Source organism: Dermacentor silvarum, chromosome 4 (genome assembly GCF_013339745.2).
Source record: "Dermacentor silvarum isolate Dsil-2018 chromosome 4, BIME_Dsil_1.4, whole genome shotgun sequence".
Classification (NCBI taxonomy): domain Eukaryota; kingdom Metazoa; phylum Arthropoda; class Arachnida; order Ixodida; family Ixodidae; genus Dermacentor; species Dermacentor silvarum.
Window position 1 is genome coordinate 157667099 of NC_051157.2, and position 23539 is coordinate 157690637.

Here is a 23539-nt window from a genome sequence, read left to right on the forward strand (position 1 = left end):
CCCTTGTTATGTTGACCCCGCTGTTATATCGTCGCCTGGTGTGGTTTCTATGCTGCTAAATTTAAAAACGAAATCATCACCAGGACCAGATAACATCCCAAACGCCTTTTTGCGCCGCTATGCAGAGATGATTGCACGTTTTCTAGTGCGCATTTTTAGTGTATCTTTATCTTCCGCCACCCTTCCCAAAGATTGGCGAACCGTTCGGGTTGTACCGGTGCTTAAGAATGGCCAAGCGACATTAATAACCAACTATCGACCGATCTCCCTTACTTCATCTTGCTGCAAACTATTGGAACATATTATAGCTAACCAGATAAAAGAATTCTTAAGTGACAACAGCATCCTCACACCGGTACAGCATGGCTTTAGGAAGGGGCTTTCCACCGTCACCCAGTTGGCTTCAGTCACCCATAGCTTTGCTAGCATTCTTGATAAACCTGGTCAGATTGATGTTATATTCCTGGATTACAGAAAAGCATTTGATCTTGTTTGTCACCATAAACTAATTGAAAAGCTCGAAATCATAAGACTACCGCCATACTTAATTATCTAAATATCTGCATACTTTACTAAGCGCACACAATTCGTCAGCATAAGCGACTAACCTTCAGATGAAGCACCAGTTACTTCCGGTGTTCCTCAAGGCAGCGTGCTTGGCCCCTTGTTATTTTTAATATATATTAATGATATTGTAGAAGTAATCGCTCACACTCGTTCAATTAAGATTGTTTGCTGATGATTGTGTTTTATTTAAGCAAATTAAATGCCACGAAGACCAAGTCCTCTTAAATTCTACCCTTCAGCGCATTCATTACTGGTGCCAGCAGTGGAACATGGAGCTCAACACTAATAAAACAGTTTCTATGAGAATTACTAAAAAAGCACCCTTTACCGTTTACTTATGATCTTGCCTCTCAACCCTTATCCGAAGTCGAGGAATATAGGTACCTGGGCGTTATCATAACGCATGATCTTTCCTGAAACAAGCATATCTCTACTACATGTGCTTCAGCTTTAAGAAAACTTGGTCTGCTCAGGCATAAATTAAAAATGGCACCTCCGGAAACCAAGCTGTTGGCTTACAACTGTATTATAAGGCCTAAACTAGAATATGCGGCAATTGTTTGGGACCCGTACACGAAACGCAACATCGTTGCATTAGAAAAAATTCAGCGATAAGCTGTACGCTTTATATTTTCTAAATACCGTCAAACTGACTCTCCCTCAAACTTAATGCAAATGAATAATATACAAACACTAAAATTGCGACGGAAAATTCAAAGGATTAAGTTCCTCTATCTGCTTCAGAATAATCAGCTATCTCTTAATCCGCAACAATACATACAACCGCTAGCAGGGCGATTGACAAGGCACCGGCATGCCAAGTCATTAACTCCGTATTTTCCCAGGACCAACACCTTTAAATATTCCTTGTTTCCTCGCACTATAGTCGAATGGAATAACTTGTCCATATCGCTTCTTATTAACCCTGAAAGCATTGAATGTGTTGACAGCTGAACATGCGACAGTTGAAAAATGGTTGCTTTTTGTTTATCTTGTTTTGGGTGCAGTGTTTCTGAAATTGTTATTTTTTATTTTCCTGCATTCATTCCATTGTAATTAATTGTTGTTATTTTTGTTTTGCTACTCACGTACTCTTGCATTTCCTTGTTGTTGTTCTTGTTGTTGTTGTATTTTTTGCTGTACTTCTGCCCCTCCTGCAAGGGCCCTTATAAGGCCTGCAGTATCTTCTAAATAAAAAAATAATAAATAAAATAGGTACTCTTCTGCCACCACGGTAATTTCTGCGTACTTATTATCCGACAAATTAGAGGAGGTTGTTTATGCAGGCTTTCATTTTTTTTGAATTTTGGATGTTAAATGCGATAGGAAAAATGTTATTGCGTCCTAAAAGAATCCATTCGGTTGTTTTCATCATTCTATGTCATGCGTAATTTACTCCCCAAACATTACTCGTAGCGTTAGAAATATGAAATATGTCGCATGATAACGAGTCCACGTGCTGCGACACCAACGCTCCTATGAGTTATTTCAAGTATCTCCATTCAATGTCTGACTCGGCAAGCATGTAGGAGTGGCAAACTATGGTTGATAGCATCCACTGATTGCGAGAGGCGTGTTCCGCCACAAGTTCTCACTCTGCGAAATGACCAGGTGGTGGACAAGCCAGACAATAATTGATTGGAGTTAGTTGCTTCATCCTATATGCATGTAACCCTTGATGCCGCGGCCCGCGGGCGCCATATGCATTTTTTCTAATTCGTACGCAAAGGATAATGCATGGAATAAAACTAATTACGCAGGATTTAGCGCGATTTACACAACTGAATTGGGTGCACTAAGGGGCAGAAACGGTTTTGCAAATGAGAAATCATGCCCTCGTGGTAAAAACATAAAAGGTACTTATAGTTCTTCTCTAATACGCCGAATGATTAGCACACGATAATTATCCTGGTGGCAGAAAGGGAATGATCACAAAACAAAATAAGTCTGATGATTGTCAGCTGTACCAGGATACATTTGCATAGAAAGACAGTTTACTTGGGAGTATAATACATAATTTCAATGGACTTTAAACACATACCTTGCATGAAATTTGTGATATAGCCGTGACAAACATTTAACACTCAGCTACTGCTTCTGCAATTTTGTGGACTGCTGCTATACCGAAAGCATAATGCGTTATTCAATGCAATGAGCCTCGGAGATGAGAATGTTTCGTTACACGAGGGATTTGAGGGTTGTAGTGTTGATGGATTATTTTCAATGGCACAATGAGGGGCGGACCAGAGGCGAATAGCTGTCGGAGGAAGCTCTTCATTTTGGTTTGTGAATTACACGAATTAATCACGAATAAATTAAGAGTAATTTACTTAACCTGTCCACACGGGCCGGAGGGATGTCTTCAACGCGTATTTTTGAAGGAAACCAATACGGTCATCGGCAACGACTTCTAGTAACAAACAAATGTATAGTATGTTATGTACTTCTGTCGCGGTCATAATTGTGAACCATCTCTAGAACTTTGCACGTAATAGTGTACATTTCTGTAGGATAATAAAAATTCTTTGTTTTCCATGTAATAAAATTCCAATGTTTTCAGTATTGCTCTGTGTTTGTCAAGACTAAGCTGTTTCCTCACCATACTGTCAAGTGGGGCGTAATGGCGTTTGCTCAAGCGGCTGCATGCGGCTTTTACCCTTACGTCTGCTCTCATTCCGTATTCCGTGGAAAAAGACAAATAAATATTATCATCTGGACTTATCAACTTTATTGAAAAAAATTGAATGAATAACAAAATTAACTGGAAGTCGAAAAAATGCTTAGCCCTGCGCCATAAAAATGATCATTTTGATCAGCATTTGTTCGGAATACGTGACACTTTGTCTCTACATGAATGTGGCCAGCATATGGAGAAAATTGCTTAATGCCGTTCTGCTGCTTGAGCACTTAGTCTGTCTGCTTTCGTTGCACTCGTAGTCAATGCTCTCATTCATGTCATTTCTTTCGTATACCTGTATTTATCACGGCATGATTTCATCGAGGTTTCGGCGTGAAAAACACTTTCATGTCCACCATATGCCAAAATGGAAATAAATATATGGTTCTTTTTCAAACCATTCGCACAGCAAGTACACGGAGACTTAAATTTACTCGAGACATAACAATTCGGCTCACCAAGGTGTTTACGAGAGAGAAGGAGAGGAACAGTTTAATGGAAGGTAAAGGTCCTAACCCTGTTACATGCTGGGTTTGCTCCTTCAGCTGAGTTGTTTGTATGGACATAAAGAGAATAAAAATTGATATCAACAAAAGCAGGACATCTAAAAACAAATAAAAATAGACAAAAAACACATCAAGACCCCCAACAAAAATGTAAAAGAATATTATGAGACCTGACAGGCGTAGTATAACAGCATGGCATTCGTGGCTCGGATTGCGTGTGCATTTCTGTCCTTCGGTCCTAGGAAAAGACTAGTCTGTATGTGTCCTCGCATACCAAGTGAAGTTATTACTCTTAACCATGACAGTCAGAAAAACGCGAATTAAATCAATTCAAGTTTATTTTTTCTTTAAGCACAAATAGGAACAAGTTGAAAAAAGGTGGGTCATGCAACAGATTGTGATGCTATCTTTTGGGAGTTTAATTCCAGACATGCATTTTGTAAACATAACGCAACAAATAGCGGCTGTCTTCATGCGACAAATTTCAAGCCCAGTAGACACAGAGTACGGCCCTGTTTATTGCAATTTTTCTATTATGTTTGAACAGCCTCCAAAACAGACTTGTAATCCAATAACAAAAGGAAGTGACAATTTCCGGTGCTAGGGGTGGGCTGACATACAATTCTTCGCTTGCACACATGTCAGACAAAAACGTTAAGCCTGCCATAAAGCTAAAGCGGTTTGGGCACGTAACCCTCTTTGGGAACGCCACGTGCTGTTTTCGAAAGAAAGACATGATAATCTCGTTTAGGAGTGGCAGAAGTAGTTTTTATCATAACGGTCTTCCAGTTCTCCCCGAATCACACTATATAAAAACCGTGAGTCCCAGGAAATAAACACAAATCCTTGTTGACAAGATTTCGGGCGGGAAGGCTTTAGCAGACAATTTCCGTTAGCGACTGTTTATGGAGAATACAAAATAAACATGCACAATCAACATGAAACAAAGGTGTGGTGGTGTTGAGCAAAGCCGCACCTGGAACACAAGTTGATCAGATGTCGAGGCCAGCAGTTTTTTTGTTCTAAGCGAATGTCCTGGCTTGGTAAGCGGTAAACAACAGCTCGCATACACTCTTGCCAAATAAGTAGGAGACTATTGCATCTTTTATGCAAAGGGGCCATGGGGAAAACACGCTTAATCCACGTGGTTGTTTTTTGTCGCTGTGCAAGATGAAGTTGAATTCAATCGGGTAATACATTCTCAGAGATAAGCGCCGTGATACAATGGCAAAAGTGCAAAAGCATTGATATGAATAAGCTCAGCGTTCTAATGATGTTGGGCATGGAAACTGATGGAGCAACTGTAATTTTTTATAGCGTCGAAGATAGGAGGATCATCATGTTGTTGACGAAAGCTAGCCTCGCTTCACTTCCACGTGCGCAGAGCAAAGTTTCAATAGAAGGGGTGCTTCAAGAAAAGTTACCTAGGAACGGCTGGGTGTATATAACTATTCGCAAATATTTAAAATTAGTGAAAATATTTTCAAGCCATCGCAAATATATTTACAATACCCAAAAATTAAAACAGCGTTATATTGCAGTCCGAATGAGTAATATTATTCCAGAGGAGGCGCATAACTCAAAGCTAAACATCAAAAACCGGCAGAAATTGCACTGCAATGCATGATAAGAGTTTAGCGAGTGGTAAGGAAAACATAAAAGAACAAAGAATTCAGCTGAACCTGCAGCCACAGTAACATATATCATCCTATGAAATAAGTAGGGCGGGACGTTAGCAGGGCTGTTGGTGACGCTAAACAACTCTGTAAGGGAATTACGGACCCTCCTTTCCGTTCAAACTAAGCAGGAATTAAGGTAGACTTAGTGAACCACTTTCAACGCGCCCTGGTCCCGTATAGCGTAGTTATTTCCTGTGATAATAGTATGTGAAATCACGCATGGCGTTGTCGACGCCAAATTGGCTTCGACGACCGTGCCACTTCCAACGTAGGTAAAAGGCAAAAAAAAAGAAAAAGCATGATTTTTAGCTTTTGCTTGGAGTAATGTAGACTGTGCTTTCGTAGCGTATAATCTGCTTAACGATGGCTTTCCAGTCAGTTCCACAAGCATTTAAAAAAAAGTTAATGGTTGAATTTCATGTCCCAAATCCGCGATCTTATTGTAATGCACCCAGTATTCAGGGACTCCGTATTATTTTGACCATAAATGGTAATCTGTTCCCAATAAAAGGTACACTACCGTTTTTTGTGTTCATACCTGATCGCAGTACGACCACTGCGTCAGCGTTAGAATCCGCATGCTCGAGCTCAGCACCGCAGTGCCGCAGCCAATCGGCAACTATGGCGGGTAGAGTAACATATAGTTGTGCATGTTCGACATGTACAAAATTGAAGTTGCCGCAATTTATACGTGGCCGCTATAAGGTCTTTCCGAATAATTATTTCTTTAGGCATCCTGCCTGCTCCCGTGTTCCACAACCGTCGTATGGTGAACAGTTCTCATTCGGTTACTGGCAAGAATATTTTTAGCTGAAGTATTTCAATCACTCGTGTTGCTTCAAAACGCAGAATTTCTTTGCGACGCCGCTGGCAGAAGCCACAAGTTTGTCTCCTGCGGCCGATAAAGCCCCATCTCAACCCTCGAATACAGCACTCCTAATAAGCACTCCAAAGCATTACTCGTTAACTAGGACACCAATGCTACGATCTTATGCTCGTTGTGTCGGAAATGATACATAAAATTACACAAATACTTGTCTATTGTAAACCTTGTATTAACTTCATAAATTTTGAAGTTTAACAGGATGGCGTTCATAAAAAGTTACGTTTATGATTTTTTTCCCACTAGCGAGGCTGAATAGGGCATACAATTACAGGCTCAGCGCTCCGGGAATATGTCCAAAGATAAATGTGGCTGCCGTCTTTCCTCTGCTATAGCTCATGATTCATGTCACACTGACGTAACTGTAAGAAACACATTAGGGCAGAATCCAGCTGACGGTGACTGTCGACGGTAGTGCGACTAGCATTCGATTAATGTAGGGACACTCCGTATTCCAGAAGTCACATTCGCTTAACTTGTGTAGCAGTCATTATCAGGATATAGTTTCTTCGCCTTTATGCGACATTCTCTTATATTGCCCACTTTGCCATGCACTCGCTGGCCAAGGTCGCACGTGAACATTCCAGCGTGACGACAACTGTATGTCGCCGCTCGCAGTGACGACGATGGAATGACAAACGATGAGTTACGCTGGTGGAACTACAGATGCGGCTCAATGGCGACGTCATGAAGAGGATGAAATGTCAAATTTTTCACATAATGACGATTATATAGCGACGCCAGCACGACGATGACGTCATGAGGAAATGAGATGACGATGATAGCATGACGACGGCAGTTTGACAATCGGATGACGAAGCTGGAATGACGACAATTACACAACTTCGGCGCCACGACGGTGACGAAGTTGCCGTCGTGGCTGCAACGTATACATGATAGCGACGGTCGCCGATGACGGAATCACAACAGCGGCATATTGACGATAAAATTACAGTATGATTACAGCAGAATAAGGAACAAAGATCGCAGTCGATAGAACAAGGACGGTAGCATTACACCGATGGTATGATGACAATGGGAGGGCGTTAATTACTTGATGATGGCATTAAAGCGACATTGGGATGACGACTGTATGGTAACAATGATATGACGATGATAGCGTGACCACGACGGTATGACAAATGTTGGATGACGATGTTAGAATGGTGCCAATGGAAGGACCATCAAGGCATCACGACGGGGGTGTGACTACGAATCCACGATGACTGTATGACATCGATGGTGTAACGACGATGACATGCTGAAAGTCGGGTGACAAATTTGAATTGCGTTGATGGAATGACCACGATCGCATCACGACCCCGAGCACATCCATAGCTAGTGGATCAAACAAAGCGAACTTCGGCCGCTGGGTCGGGGTAGAAGGCGAGATGAAGGCAGCATGAGGAGATTGAGATCACGAAGCTGGGATGACAAAGATGGAACAACCAAGATGGCATCACGACCACGATCATATACCTAGTGGCCCAAGCAGATGGAAAACATGGGCCAGTAGGTCAGCCTAAGAGGATAGATAGATAGATAGATAGATAGATAGATAGATAGATAGATATGCTCAAAACGGCTGAAGTAGTCAAAACGTATTGTTTCGCTATTTGGTTCATATAGCGGCAAATTGTGCCTTACAAAACGACTGGCAAGAAAAGGTGAGAGAGACACTCACAAGGCGCCTTGCGAGTGTATGTCTTACCTTTTCTTGCCCGTTGTTTCTCCATAGCTTGTCCGTCCTGTTCTCTGGCACCGTTTCCGACTAATGTAACTAAAGAATGCTGATGACATTAAAATAATAACGAAAGTGATATGGTTGTGAAGCAAACCATTCCCCCTCGACGTTGGTTATAAATCTAGTAAATTTTGTTGCTGGACGAGTTGTTTCAATACTCAACTATGCATCTATACACTACTAGGAAAGAAATACTTCGGAATGCAGGACTGCTAAGAGGCAGCGCGGGCGCTAACTACTTCCGCTCAGTTTTTTTCTAATCTATCATTCCTAAGTGTTTCTTTCATCAAAACGCTAAAACGTATTTCGTGTTATAGAGCCACGAAGATGGAACATGCAAGAAGGAATCACATGAATGGAACGACGAAGGCGCTGTCACGACGACGGCTCGACGACAACGAGATGACGATTCCGAAATTACGACGATGGTGTAAGGACGACGGCATGAGGATAATGGGATGACAGCGAATGTATGATGACGGTGTCGTAAGCACAGCTTCATGACGTGAGCAAGACGATCGTGTCAATGAGATGACTGTTTTTGAAATAATGACGACGGTACGACAAAAACGTGACAATATTGGCATGCGGACAATGAGATGGCAATGACTGCATAAGGACGGCAGCAATTAAAGAACTCGGATGACGAAGTTGGGATAAGGACGATGACATTGCGAGAACTCGGATGACGAAGCTGGGATAACGACGGTCCAGTGACCGTGACGGTATGATGCTCACGAGGACTTGCATATAGTGACGCAAGCTAGTAGGCAACTTGAGACCCTGGCTTGGCCTAGGAGCCAATGGTGTGAACACGGCGGCGTGGCGAGAGTTGGAAGTCGAAGCTGCAACTGCGAAAAGTGAAAGATGAAAAGAAAATCGTGACTACGAGGGCATACCAAGTGGTCCAAACTAGTAGACAACTTAGGCCACTAGGCCTGCGTAAGCGGTGGTGGAAAGGGTATGCCTCACCGTACAATAATGCCCGGGTGGCCTGAGGCTGGGTCTGCAACCTCGCAGGTGCTTCTATCAATACAGTTTTTTCTGTCCGTCCTTCCGAGACAACGACGGCTTGACTAGAGTCGAGCGACGTAGCTGGAATCGAAGAGAATGCAAAGACCACGGCAGTCACACAGCCAAGAGGAGATAACTAGTGGCCAAATCTAGCAGACAACTTGAGCCACTGGTTCGGCGTAAGAAGCTAGTAGATAGATAGGCTTACAACTACGAAAGTAGATAACGAATGCTAATATCAATAACAATACAATGGGGTAATCCGCTGCCGATGTGTATGACGCGCACAACTGGCATTCAGCACAAGAACTCAGTGAGTTTTCCTTCCATGACCACTCTTAGCTTGCGTGTGTAGTAGGTGGCTACAGAACTGCAAGATGTTTTATCCTAAAACGAAAGATGACTGAGTACCGCTGTTCGACCATTGAGTTCAAGTGGCTGTCGGCTTTTGCCCCTTTTAAGCAAATATTTGTTTTAATATTGTATATAAGTACAATAAACTGATACTATTATTGAATAATTTGAATAGCTGATGTAGGCCAAAGAGTTTCACTGGCTGCAAGAAAAATTCAATGGATAAATCGGCAGCTATCAACAACCTTCTATGAATCTCTTATTCACTTTGTTTTTGAGTTTTTGAATTATTCCTGGCGTAATAAAACAAGGTGGTTTATCTAGCCTTGATAGCTTTCAGTGATATTTCTGTATTTTTTTGTCCAGCACATGTTTTTAAAGAAAGTTGATAATTCTGGCCTGCGCTGTTAATGCGAAAATCGTTTGTGTTCATTATGCGTGGTATGGATATAACGAAAATAAAGTCCAGGACTAAAGAGAATGCAAGGCAATTCAGAAACAATTGAACTTACGCATTTTACTTTCGTAAGGACAAGTGTAAACCGAAATCTATGTAAGGGAATTTCGTTCTGCTATGGGCTTAATAAGTGATCGTATGAAAATCACCTGAGTGCCAACCTTCCAACTGTATCTGAAACATGATCAGCCGGCATCACTTTTCCGCCCGAATTTCACGGTCTACTCCTCGCCCGTAGAAATTCTCTCCGGCAGGACACGCGTGCTCTGTATTCCACCGTCCATCTGCTCCCTCCCTCATCACGTAATTTGAGCGCAAGAAGTCATTCTTAGTAGACTAGGGTGGTCCCGAACTATCTCACTCCAGTGCCGGAAGCATATGCCCACCATTTATCGTGACCTTTACAGCCTTACAACTGGAACACTCCGTCTTTTATTACGCGGTCTCTGTTACAGTGACAACAGATAGGGTGAAATACTCCTGAAAAGCATGCTGGCACAGGTCTTGCTACACACATACACGGCGTTTCAGGAAACACTTTCAAAATTGTAAAGGTTGCCTAAGGCAGCCAGTACAATTCTAGTTCGTGAGCTGGTCTAATTGAAGAGGCGGACATGCACAAAGAACTCAAATGCATCATCGACTAATTTATAAAAAAAATTCTAATTATGTTTTGAACTAATTACCTTTCGGCTCATTGCAATTTACAAATTCTGAGTTGATCGATCCGCAAGTTGGATCGATTCACTTGGAACGAATTCTAAGGATTACACCAATTTCGACATGTAAATTCCCGAGCTTTGCGAAGAATTGCATTGGCGCTCCAGCTAGTTTCTTAAAAAAACGGCGCTTTATGCATTGAAGCACTAAAATAACTGGAAGCAAAGTTGGCGCGTTAACTGAATAACGCTATATATGTCGAAAACATCAAGTTTTTCTGTATTGTTTTTACTGTGACTTTGCGAGTACTAATTTATGTTCGTCAGCATGCTGAATTCAATTGGCCGCAGAAAGTTCAAAGATGTATGCGCTTCAATTGATGCTTTGAATAGTGTGCACTTACGGCATTTTATCCTTGGGGAGATGTTTCTGAGCAAAACTGTTGTATTATCAATTCCGCTATTGTGTTTTGTTTAATGTGACGATTTACGAAAGCATACCCTTAGCAGAAATTCTTGAAGTGCTACTAATAAAAAACAAATAGTTCTGTTTCGGCTCCTTGTTTAATGTGCCCTGTAAGTTCAAAAGACTTCAGTCACATGAATGTCCTTTTACTGACACACTTATTTATAACAGCTACAATAATTTCACATCATCATTAGAGGTAGTCTAAAAGCCAATAATTAAGACACACGTGAGCACTGCAAATTATTCTAAACTGATTACTTGAACGATATTCTACGTTCTTTATCATAAATACAGAATGTTTTGGAAGACGCAGAAATGAATAAAAGTGTCCCTACACAACAACTAGTCACAATATTTCTGGCTCAGTGCGCTTTCAACGATAAAAAAGGTGGGTCTAGCTGAAATTTGGAATAGTTCCATAGGTGCTCATTTCTTTTTCATTTTGTTTTGTTATTCTTGAAATTTACAGAATTGATTAATTTTTTGCCTCCGATGCATACCTTTGAGTCGAAGGCGTGTCTGTAAAATCAGCTGCAAGTGAGAGCTTGCGTGTAATTACTCCACGCTTCTCGGGACTTCACACGCTTTTTATTTTTTCTCCAAGGAACACCACCAGAATATTTTTTTTAATTTCTACTGTTTTGTAGAATATTATTCCAAAATGTTAATGTTGAACACTTAGATGCTTTGCTAGACACTTCGCAAAGGTAAAGTAAGGTAATTTCAATGCATATAATCGCACTACAGTGCGATTCTATTCACTGGAAATGAGCTTGCAGACAATGAGGCAAAAATAGCATACAGTGAGGTGGAAAATATACAAGTTACATTTTCCTGGTATGACAGTAACTCTTAGCCCTATAACTCCGTCAAATCCTCCATGGAGCAACAGTGGGATGACCCTAACTGTGAACAAGAGTGCCTCCTGAAACATGACGCTGGTTTGTGATTCTGACTCCCGCTTCGGTTGCGGAAAGGCCAGCAAACACTACTCCATTGATAACGGCTCGTTGTGTCGTACACTCGCTGATGCCTTCACACGATTAGTAGATAACAGGACCCTCGGTGCATCGTGTATCACACTCGCAAAACAACACACCATATACTTTACGTGTGCACTCAATATGGGGCCGAGTAAAGGGCACTGAAATTTACTGCTGGAAAGTGGATTTCCTTTCCTTTTCGAAGGAGAAGCTCTTGGGAGCATTGACACGGGTTGACTATGCAAACCATGACATAAATTTCCTGCTGAACTTTCTCTTAGAGACGGGCTTAGACGCTTGTCTAGATGTGTGGTGGGAGTACTGCAAAATCGATTTCCGCGGGAACGCGTTGTACAGACACATTAAAATTGCGCTTCTTCCGTCTATATGGATATTCGCGTACAGTCGAACCCGGATATATCGAATTCTAAAGGGATCACAAGAAAGTTGGGCATATAAGTATTTCTATAAATAAAATAAAAATTTTATTAAAAAATTTTCAAGTTCATTTACGGCTGCTCGTTATACACAATAATTCGTTATATGTGGATTCGATATATCAGGGTTCAACTGTATCGGGCAACGTGGATTTAGAAGCTGCTTGTACTATATGCAGTAGCCGGTAGAGTGACAATGGGAGATCACTTATCCCGGTGAGAAGTAGCCGGCTAGATACACTTTCTCACGGCCGTACTCTCACCTCCGTCTCCTGTTACATACACGTATCTTCTGTTCTTGAGGGCATCTTTGAAAAGGAAGGCTGCACTACTTTTATCTCCAGAAGTATACAGCATCAACAAACTTTATGTTCTTTTACTGTTCTTTAAGCTGCAGTCACACGTAATATACTTATACGCAGCGGTTCAGCATAGGAAACTTGGCGGCGCCTTCGAGGCGGTATGCGGCTCTTTTTATCTATCACGTCATCGTCCAGCACAGTTTGGTCATATTTTGACCAACTCATACTTGACCTTAAGCGAAAAAACGAGGATACAAGAAGGAAAGCCAGACAGGACGAGCGCTAATTCAAACTAAAATTTATTCACGGAGAAACACGCATATTTACCGGTCGACAAAGATACAAGGCAATGTACATCGCTGCGCAAGCAAGCCCCAAAAATGTTTCCAAGGTTAATCGTGACACCGCTATGCTAATAGTGAAAAAAACGTTTAAAAAACTTCCAGAAGCTTCGAAAACGTAAGACTTATAGAAACAAGGTCTGACTCAAGCCTTTAGGCTGTGGCCACTGGTGCCTTCGATTTGCAGCGAAAAATGAGCACCACAGCTTCCTCAAGGGTCACCCTATTCGCATTTTGCTCTACACTGCCGACAATGCGGATGCGAATCCCTTCTGCAAGGCACATCTGTCCTTTCCGGTAACCGAGAAAGCACAAGTCAGGAGGTTGTAGAGGCTTTCTTCTTTAAAAAAATGTTCCACGCGTGTCAGCCAGCCCTCGATAAACCTTCCCACAAGTGAAATGGCATATCTCGATAGGTCGTTTTTGACTGCAAATCCAACAATATCAGTGCCAACATGAAAAATGCCTGAGTCAGAGCTTGTTTCTATATGAGTTACGCTTGCGGCAGTTTTTAGTTTGAGTGTTTTTGATGAGCACAGCCATGCCAAGAATAACTTTTACAACTTTCATAAATTTTCTGGAGGTTTGGGGGCGCGCTTCCGCAATGATGTACGTCGCTTTTGATCTGTGTTGACTTATAATATGCATAGGTGTGTTTTTCCGAGAATAAACTTTAGTTTCAGGTAGCGCTCGTCCTGTCTTGTTTTCCTTCGTGTGTCCTAGTTTTCGGCGATTTTTGTCAATGTAGTCACTAGCCATAATTTATTACCGAGGGTTGCTAAAACATTTGATAATATGAGAATCCCTATCACAATTGACCTGCATCCATTATAATGTCGCCCCATTCTAAGAACTGTGTTGCGAACACGAAAGGAGACATCCACAAATCTCTGCATGAAGAGCACCAGTCGCGATGAATGTATGCCGGTAAATAATTGACACTCCCTAACAAATAAACAGCCTTCGAAATAGTCGCATATTTGTTTCGCAGATTCTTATCACTCATAATACCTTATAGTAGAACTAACGAAGCCAGCGATCCCTGTGTTCCCCCCCAAAATTAATGGACAGTTTCACCTACCAAATGAGAAAGAATATTCTGCTGCGCGTGCTTAACGACACAGATACATCCAAAAGTCTTGACAACAAACACTTTTATTGTAACATAACCTATAAAGCAATAACCTGGCCAGGGCCGGCCTAATGCAGCAATGGTACCACAATTCTTTGCATTTTAGCGCGCCTTTACTAGTGGGAGCTGCTGCCCACATGTTTTCACTGTAGTATGGGACGGCGATAATCAATGGTGGAAATTATAGGAATAAACATTTAAGAAGACGATTGTATAAATTTAACCAGCAGAGATTTCGACAGTTTGTGCAGAGCGCACCACTACAACCAATCTCTTAGAAGTTCGCGGATGTAATGAAATTACCTGAGTGCTCGTTTATGCGGAACATGTCTAATCTTTCGCATTGATGTTGCTTCGCTTGTGCAGAACGCTGCAAATCTGAGTTCGTAGTCATAAAAAAGTGCTTATGCTGGAACTGATCGTACAAAACACATGCCAGGCAATCGCGACCAGGCAAATACCGTTGGAGGCAGCTGGCCCACGGCAGACATCCCCTACAACGAAGATCGCAGCGAATTCGGTCCCTTGATCCTTCTATAGTGCCGTTGTAGAGTTCTTTTCTTTTCCTTTGTGATTCCTTGCAACAATGAACGAAAATAAATATTTATGGTTGCGGACCGGAGCAGGTCATTATTTTGGAAGATGTCAACAAGATATAACTATTCCTTTCTACCAAATAAACACTCGCAGTCCAAAGATCGTACACGACTGTGGCTCGATAGGAGGGATGGTCCTATTGTGACGGTAGATACTCGCATTTTCGTGCCATTGGTTGCGATTCTGTTTGACTGTGCTAATGTTACCTTCGTTTTAAAATGGTGGCGCCTCTTCAGTCCCATGGACAAGAACTTTCTATTACTCAACGCCTTGAAAATGGATTCTAAGTTGCTGAAGACAGGTGCTGCCTAAAGTTAGTGAACGTTGCACATCAAGCCATGCCATTTATTCCGGCTTTATAAGCACCGACAGTATAAAAGATAAGGAAGGAACAGCGCTTCCCATCCGTCTGCACGTAAGCCGGGCAGCGCAAGCAAAGGCAATTACTCTCGGTCTCTGTTAGCAGAGTAATTAGCTAATTAGCCAAACAATGTAAGTGTCAGTGCGTGCGGGGTCCTTGCTCGTCACTGACAATGTAAGAGTCGATGCAAATGGAAAAGCTCGCCGGCGTTTCTACAATCGAATAGTCTGCGTTATTGTGTGCACATTTTTTTTATTAGCGTCGTGCTTGCCAATTGAAAATAACAGAGAAGCTAAAGACGTACATAACATGTTTCTGTGGAATACGGTGTTTTTCAAAGGTATTCAGTGATTTTTTTTTAGTTGCTGACCTTGAGGAGATAACATATTGCGCAGATTATCGATAAAGACACTTGATCGCATTGCAAAAAAATTTGTAACATTTATTGACCGCTTCAAGAAATCTTCGCTTAGCATAGGTTCCAACGTGTGCGTTATATCTACATGTTATTTTTCTTCTTTACCGCACTTGCGAAGGATAATGCTTAAATGGGATTGCGTAGTTTAGTTGGGGATGTAATTTTATGCACCGTAGCTCGTCAACGTTAAAATAATAATGAAGAAAGAAAATTGATTACCCGTTATAGAAATATTTGTCGGGCAAAGCTTGTAATATATCTAGCATAATTGCTGTTACAAATGGCAACAACCAATTAAGATGATCGCGAGTAACGCTTAGGGTTTTCTTATTGACGAGGCAGAAGTGGAATTAATTCCTCGACGTAGCGTCACTCGACAGGAATGGTGTATACAAAACACGTGCAATCCGTTTGGTTTATAAGGTCCGGTGCACTGTGCGCAAACATGAACAACCTGATATGTACTTCGTACATATAGTGCTACATAATAAAACTAGAAATAGTTTTCTTGCGCCGCAAAAGGTGTTTTAAGGCAGATACAAATATCGTTATCGTTATTTTCATTATGACATTGTAGCGCGCACATAACAAATGAACACAAAAGGCAAAGGTAACACACATTTTTCTTGTTGAAACATTCTTGGAATGAATGCCTACTGTCTAAATAGGTTTCTGTAGACTTTCAGCGAAATACAATTTGTAATGCATAAAACATGTTTAGCCTGAGAAAATGTCACGGCTGCTTTCCTTTCTCATGCGCACGAAAAGAATATGAAATCAACCTGGCCTCCTGAGCAAAGTAATAGTGTCGGCCCAATTAAAAAAAATTATCTCGTGTCTTTATTTCCGGCACCCCTAATAATACAATGTTTTATTATTTTTTGTTATTGTTTATTTTTATACTTCAAGGATCCCGTGAGGGACATTACATGAGGGGTGGGTACAGGGGATACAACATAATTACAGTAAAAATTGGTGAATACAGGTCACATGAATAAAAGTGAGTTAGCGAATACAGCGCAGGAATATATAAAATAATAATGATGCACAGCAGTGTACACGATAATCCTATGGGTTAGCGTCGATGCGTATGATTTCTTCGACGGCGGATTTGAATTCTGCAGGGTCGGTGATCGTAGCAATATGGCCGGGATGGCGATTCCAGTCACGCGCAGTACGAATAAAGAATGACTGATGAAATATTGTGGTGTGGGCACGTGGAGGGATGACGGCGTTTGGACTGGTGTTGCGTGACATGCGATGGACGGAAACGATGAGCTTGTTTTTAGGCGGCAAACAGTGAAAGAACTTGTGATAAAGATTTAGTCGAGAATTTCTGCGGCGATGAGCCAGGGCAGGTCGATCAAGTTGTGATTTCAGCGCTGTGATACTAGAGTTGTAGGAATAATCACTGAAGATGAATCCAGTAGCTTGGTTTTATACTGCTTCGAGTGTCTTAATTAGGTTTAATTGGAAAGGGTCATATATTGCACTTCCATACTCAAGTTTTGGACGGACGAATTTGCTGTATGCTAAGAGTTTAACAGAGGAAGGTGCAACGGGCGAGATCGCGACGGATGTAGCCCAAGACACGGTTTGCAGAATTAGTAATTTGATGAACATGATTGGCCCATGTTAAGTCATGGGAGATATAAACCCCGAGGTATTTGAACGAGTCGCTGAGAGTTATAGGACAGTTGTTAATGGTGTATTCAGGAGTTGAAAAGTTGCGACGACGGTGAAATGACATTACTATAGTTTTATTAACGTTAAAGACATCAACGAAATTTTACGCTGCTCTTCTATATGATGAAGATCGTTCTGGAGGACAGAGATATCGGAAGAGTCTGTTATAGGGCGGTACAGAATACAATCATCGGCGAAGAGGCGCATTTTCAATGACACATGAAGGGGTAAGTCGTTAATATATATTAAAAACAGAAGTGGCCCGAAGACCGTGCCCTAGGGGACACCGGATAAGACTTGCGTAAACAATGATGAATATGTATTTGCATAGACGAACTGAGGATGATCTGTTAAAAATGCGTGAATACAATTTAGAACTGATCGGTGCATATTTATTCGTGACAGTTTGGATAGTAAACGAGCATGAAGTACTTTATCGAACGCTTTTTCGAAATCAAGGCCAAATGCATGGACAGGTACGTTACTATCAAGCGATGATTGAATGTCGTGCAATTATAGTGCTTAGCTCTGTCTCGCAGGAATGGCCTTTACGGAAACCGTGTTAGTTAGGATGAACAAAGTTGATGGACAATAGAAATTTCGCTACACTAGAGAAAATGACATGCTCTAACAATTTGGAGCAGACGCTTGTGATTGAAATAGGGCGATGATTCTTGGGACATTACTTAGTACCTTTTTAAAAAAAAAACTGGGATTACCTTGCCAGTGCGCCAGCCAACCGGTGATGATGATATGTGGTTTTTTGTGGCGCAAGGGCCAGGTATGGCCAAAGAGCGCCATGACTGATAATGTTGTGTTAAGCGCTGATTGATTAGTTGCGATGATAGGATGTAACATGGCTGTAAAGTGGCCTAAAATCAATCGCTATCGTAGTAGCGTAAAACGATATATAGTATAAAATTATGATAGTGATATGTGGAGTGGTCTATGGGTACAGTACCAATGACAAGTGATCATGAGGCTAAAATGCAAAAGAATGTAAATAGCACGTATGCCTCCTTAAGGCCTTTGAGCCCAATGGCTGTGAGGCAGGTGCTTTCTTTAACGTAGCTACCGCAGCAGAAACCTCTGTTAAGAGGCCGTGCTACGGAATGCCTGGGGCTATAACATGAAAACTGTGTACATCTTTTAAGAATTCCAACAATGATTGATATTTAAACAGAGGTTCTATACCTAAGATCATTGAAGGATGAAGTGGAATTTGCTGCCGGTGTGGTAATGGAAAATGTTTTTTCCGATTAGCGTTCAATTCAGTGCATTGCAGCAGGATGTGAAGCACGGTAAGTGGCTCACCACATTTATCACACGTGGGTGAATCACCACCGGACAAGAGGTAAGCGTGTGTACTGTATGTGTGTCCTATTCTAAGTCTGCAAAGTGTTACTTCTGTGCGGCGGTTCTTTGATACCGGCGGCCAGTTGCCAAGATACGGCTTGATAACATGCAGTTTATTTTCTGTTGCTCTATCCCACAATCGCTGCCAATAAGCCCTCAGCTTTTTCTTTAGGGTGGGCTTGAGGTCCATTACAGGGACAGTCGTGGAAGAGTTGGAGACGTTCGCGTGGACGGATGTGGCTAGCTGGTCAGCCAACACGTTACCTTCTATCTCTCGGTGCCCCGGCACCCAGCATACCACGATATGTTGCTTGGACGCATAGGTGGCGCATAGTACAGAGTAAAGGGATAGAATTACAGGGTTTTTATATTTTTTGACAGTTTTTAAAGCGTTTACGACGCTCAAAGAGTCTGTGTATATAACTGCCTTTGGGATATTAGATTCTTTAATGTGTATAACGGCGGCCAATATCGCGTGGGCCTCTGCTGTGAAAATACTTGTGTTAGGGTGCAGAACACCGGCATCCGAAAAGGACGGACCGACCGCTGCGTAAGACACGCCGGAATTACACTTCGATGCATCTGTAAAAAATTCAGGATAGGAGAATTTGTGCTGTAGTTCGAGGCAGTACATTCGGATATGCGCGACAGGTGCACGCTTTGTAATAGCTACGAAAGATGTGTCACAGTGTATAAGTTGCCACTGCCACGGCGGGGGCCGTATAGCAGGGGGCATAAGGTGGTATTCAAACAGTGGAACCCTTGTTTCTTCAGCTATGTCTCTAACACGCAGTGAAAAAGGCTGTGCCACTCTGGGCCGGTTGCTGAATAGTTTAGAACTGGACAAATCATTTATGGTGGAATACGCGGGCTGCTCACTGTTTGCGTTCACTCTCAGAAAATACATGAAAGACGAATACGTTCTCTGCAGATGAAGTGACCACTCATCCGATTCAACGTAAAGGCTTTCCACTGGGCTTGTTCTAAAGGCGCCTGTGGACAGGCGAATGCCTAAGTGGTGGACAGGGTCCAGCATCTTCAGAGCAGTTGGAGTAGCCGACTGGTAAACTATGGCTCCATAGTCTAGTCGTGTGCGTACGAGGCTTTTGTACAAGTTCATAAGACATTTTCGATCACTACCCCAGGTTGTGCTTGACACCACCTTTAAGATATTCATTGTTTTCATACATTTGTTTTTAAGATACTTTATTTGCTGTACAAAGGTTAATTTTGCGTCCAAAATTATGCCCAAAAATTTATGTTCCCCGTTCACAGGCAGACGCTCCCCACGCAACACAATTTCAGGATCAGGGTGCAGGCCTCTTTTTCTAGAGAAAACTACACAGGTGCTTTTTTGTGGGTTCAGTCTGAACCCGTTCTCATCAGCCCATTTGGAGACCTTGTTGAGACCAAGCTGGACCTGTCGCTCACACATTGCGAGAGAACATGATTGAAATCCGATCTGCACATCGTCAACATATGTTGAATAGAAGATGTTACGTGGTATGTATAGGCGAAGAGAATTCATTTTTACTATAAAGAGCGTGCAGCTGAGCACCCCGCCCTGCGGCACTCCAGTTTCCTGTACAAATTTCCGTGACAACACGTTGCCCACTCGAACACGGAATGCGCGATTAGATAGATAACTTTCGATAACATTGAACATATTACCGCGTAAGCCTAAGTGTGAGAGGTCTCTCAATATCCCAAACCGCCACGTAGTATCATAGGCTTTCTCCATATCAAGGAATACAGATAAGAAAAACTGCTTATGAACAAAAGCTTCACGGATACATGCCTCGATACGTATGACTGGTCACTGGTGGATCGGCCCTCCCGAAATCCGCACTGGTATGGGTCGAGCAATTTGTTTGATTTGAGGAAGTGTAGTAAGCGACAGTTAATAATTTTTTCAAATACTTTGCAGAGGCAGCTTGTTAACGCTATAGGTCTGTAACTTGATACAGAGGAAGGATCCTGTCCGTGCTTCAGAATTGGAATCATGATAGCCTCCTTCCAAACAGAGGGGATCTCGCCGGAAAACCATATAACGTTGTAAAGGGAAAGGAGGTTTTTTTGTGTTTCGGAGGGTAGTTGTTTCAACATATCATATATTATGCGGTCTGAAGCTGGGGCGGATGTATTACAACAGTTCAGTGCTGCCTGCAGTTCTGCTATGCAGAATGGTTTGTTGTACGCCTCACTTCCTGTACATTTTCTTTCTAGCTTTTGCTGTTCTATTCGCGTTTTGTAATTTAGGAAGGTTTCGGAGTAGTGTGAGGAGCTCGATATGTGTTCAAAATGAGCACCAAGAAAGTTTGCTTCATCTTCCAGGCTTTCTCCGTGGCTGTTTACTAAAGGCAGGGAATACGTTTGTTGCCCGTTAACTTTCTTCACTCTATTCCATACTTTCCTTTCGTCTGTGTACGAGTTGATGCTTGATATAAACTTTGCCCAACTCTCTCGTCTTGCTTGTCGGCACGTTCTCCTTGCCTGCGATTTGACAAGCTTAAAGTTTTCCAGGTTTTCTGCTGTTGGAGAATCGCGAAGCAGCGCCCACGCTTTGTTCTGGTTCCTCCGTGCTTGCCTACATGCATCGTTCCACCAGGGAACACGCCGCTTGGAGCCCATGCCGCTTGCTTGAGTAATACATTTACAGGCAGCGTCAAGTATGAAAGCTGTAAAATATTTAACAGCATCATCTATGGTTAGACCGGACATCTCAGCCCACGTCATGTGAGTGAGAGTTCGCTACCGTTCCCAATCGGTTGAGTCAACCTTCCACCGAGGGACCTGCGGGGGAAGCTGATCTTGTTTCGGCGTACTCAGGATTATCGGGAAGTGGTCACTGCCATACGGGTTATTAAGCACATTCCATTTAAAATACGGTAAAAGCGTCGGCGATAAAATGCTAAGATCTATGGCAGAGTATGACTTCTAAGCCAGGTTAAAATACGTGGGCTCCTTCGTATTCAAGAGACATACTCCAGAGGAAAAAAGGAGCTGTTCAATAACGCGACCTCGCGCATCACAGCGTGAATCGCCCCACAAACTATTGTGTGGATTAAAATCACCAAGAATCAGATAGGGCTCTGGGAGCTCATCTATTATGATTCTAAGTCGCGTCTGTGAAGCTGATAGTGTGGTGGTGTGTACAAGGAACAGATGGTAATGATTTTGTTTAAAAGTACGGCTCGAACGGCCACTGCCTCAAGGGACGTTTGGAGCTTCAAATGCTGACACGCCACACTTCTATCAGCAATGATAGCTACACCGCCAGATGACGCAACAGCATCCTCGCGGTCTTTTCGGAAAGTCATGTATTGTCGGAGGAAATTGGTATGCTTGGAAGTTAGGTGTGTTTCTTGCACACACAGCACTTTAGGATTAAACTTACAGAGAATTTCTTGGACGTCATCTAGGTTTCTTAATAGTCCTCTAGTATTCCACTGTATGATGTTGTCCATGTTGAGAAAAAAAAATCTGCTGCGTGTCTCAAAAGGGAGGAGTGACTTACTTTACAGAGCCTTTGTTAGGCCCTGTAATTGGTGTTTTGTCTTTTTGGAGCGGTCAAGAGAACCTCGCCGCTCCTTCGACGCTACCTGCGCCGTTTGGCTTGGACTGGTGTCCATAGCCTCTTGCGAGGCACTGGACACCCGCTCCAGAGAGCGATGTGTGCGTCTCGTAGACTTCATCTCGAGCGATGAAGTCTTCGTCCCCACCGGGCTGGAGGTCGGCAGGACCCCTGTGGCCTCTGCGGTGCCCTGGCTGCTACCGGAGCTTGTAGAGGCCGCTGCTGTGGACAATTTGAGAGATGGCAGGGCAGCGTTGGCTGCTCCCACCTTAGGGGCGGGTGGCGTTAGCCTCGGCACGCTAGGCGTGGTCCGGGCTGCCGCCAGAGACCGTTGTGGTGCCGCCCCCCGTTGCACCACTTCGGCGAAAGATGTTTTGAGCAAGAATAACGAGGAGATACGTTGTCGTGCTTCACGGAATGTTATGTTCTCCTTCACTTTTACAGTAACTATTTATTTTTCTTTCTTCCAGGCTGGACAAGCTCTGGAGTATGCAGGGTGACTGCCGTCGCAGTTCGCACAGTGTACCTCGTCATTATTGCAATCGTCAGAAGAGTGACCGGTTGTGCCGCACTTTGCGCACATAAGCTGCCCTCTGCAGCTCTGGGATGCGTGACCAAATCTCTGACATTTGAAGCATCGTCGTGGGTTGGGGATATAAGGTCGAACATGAAGTTTTACGTAGCCGGTTTCAAGAGTCTCAGGTAAGGCAGTTGAGTTGAAGGTAAGTATTAAATGCTTTGTTGGGATTTCAATGTCATTCCGCCTGATTTTGATGCACTGCACGTGCATTACGCCTTGGTCTTTCCATCCATCCAGTAGTTCTTCTTCGTTCAATGTCATTAAGTCTTCATCTGATACTACGCCTTTCACTGTGTTCATAGTTCGATGTGCGGTCACAGAAACAGGGATGTTACCAAAGGCTACGAGGTGTGCGACTTTGTTGTACTGTTCCTTTTCTTTTAGTTCGAGGAGCAAATCTCCGCTTGCCATCTTTGTTACCTTATAACCGGCTCCAATGGTCTCTTTTAGGCACTTGGCAACAAGAAATGGTGAAATTATTCTAGCTTTTGTAGATGATTGCTCACAATGAAGGACGTGGAATTTCGGGAAAGTTTCTTGTTTTTTTGCCAGAATAGCGAGGTCGCGTCGGTGCGCACACTTTTCGAGGCACGATCGGTAGAAAAGGGGTTTGAGGATCCCATGAAAAGAAGTGGTTCATTCGGCAACGGCGTCTGCCACCCACCACGGAGCCCAACAAGGGGACGTGGCAGAACATGTAAACAAGTCTGCACAGCGCCAGCAGTATGCCGTTACTATAACCTAATATGGTATACCCAAGGTA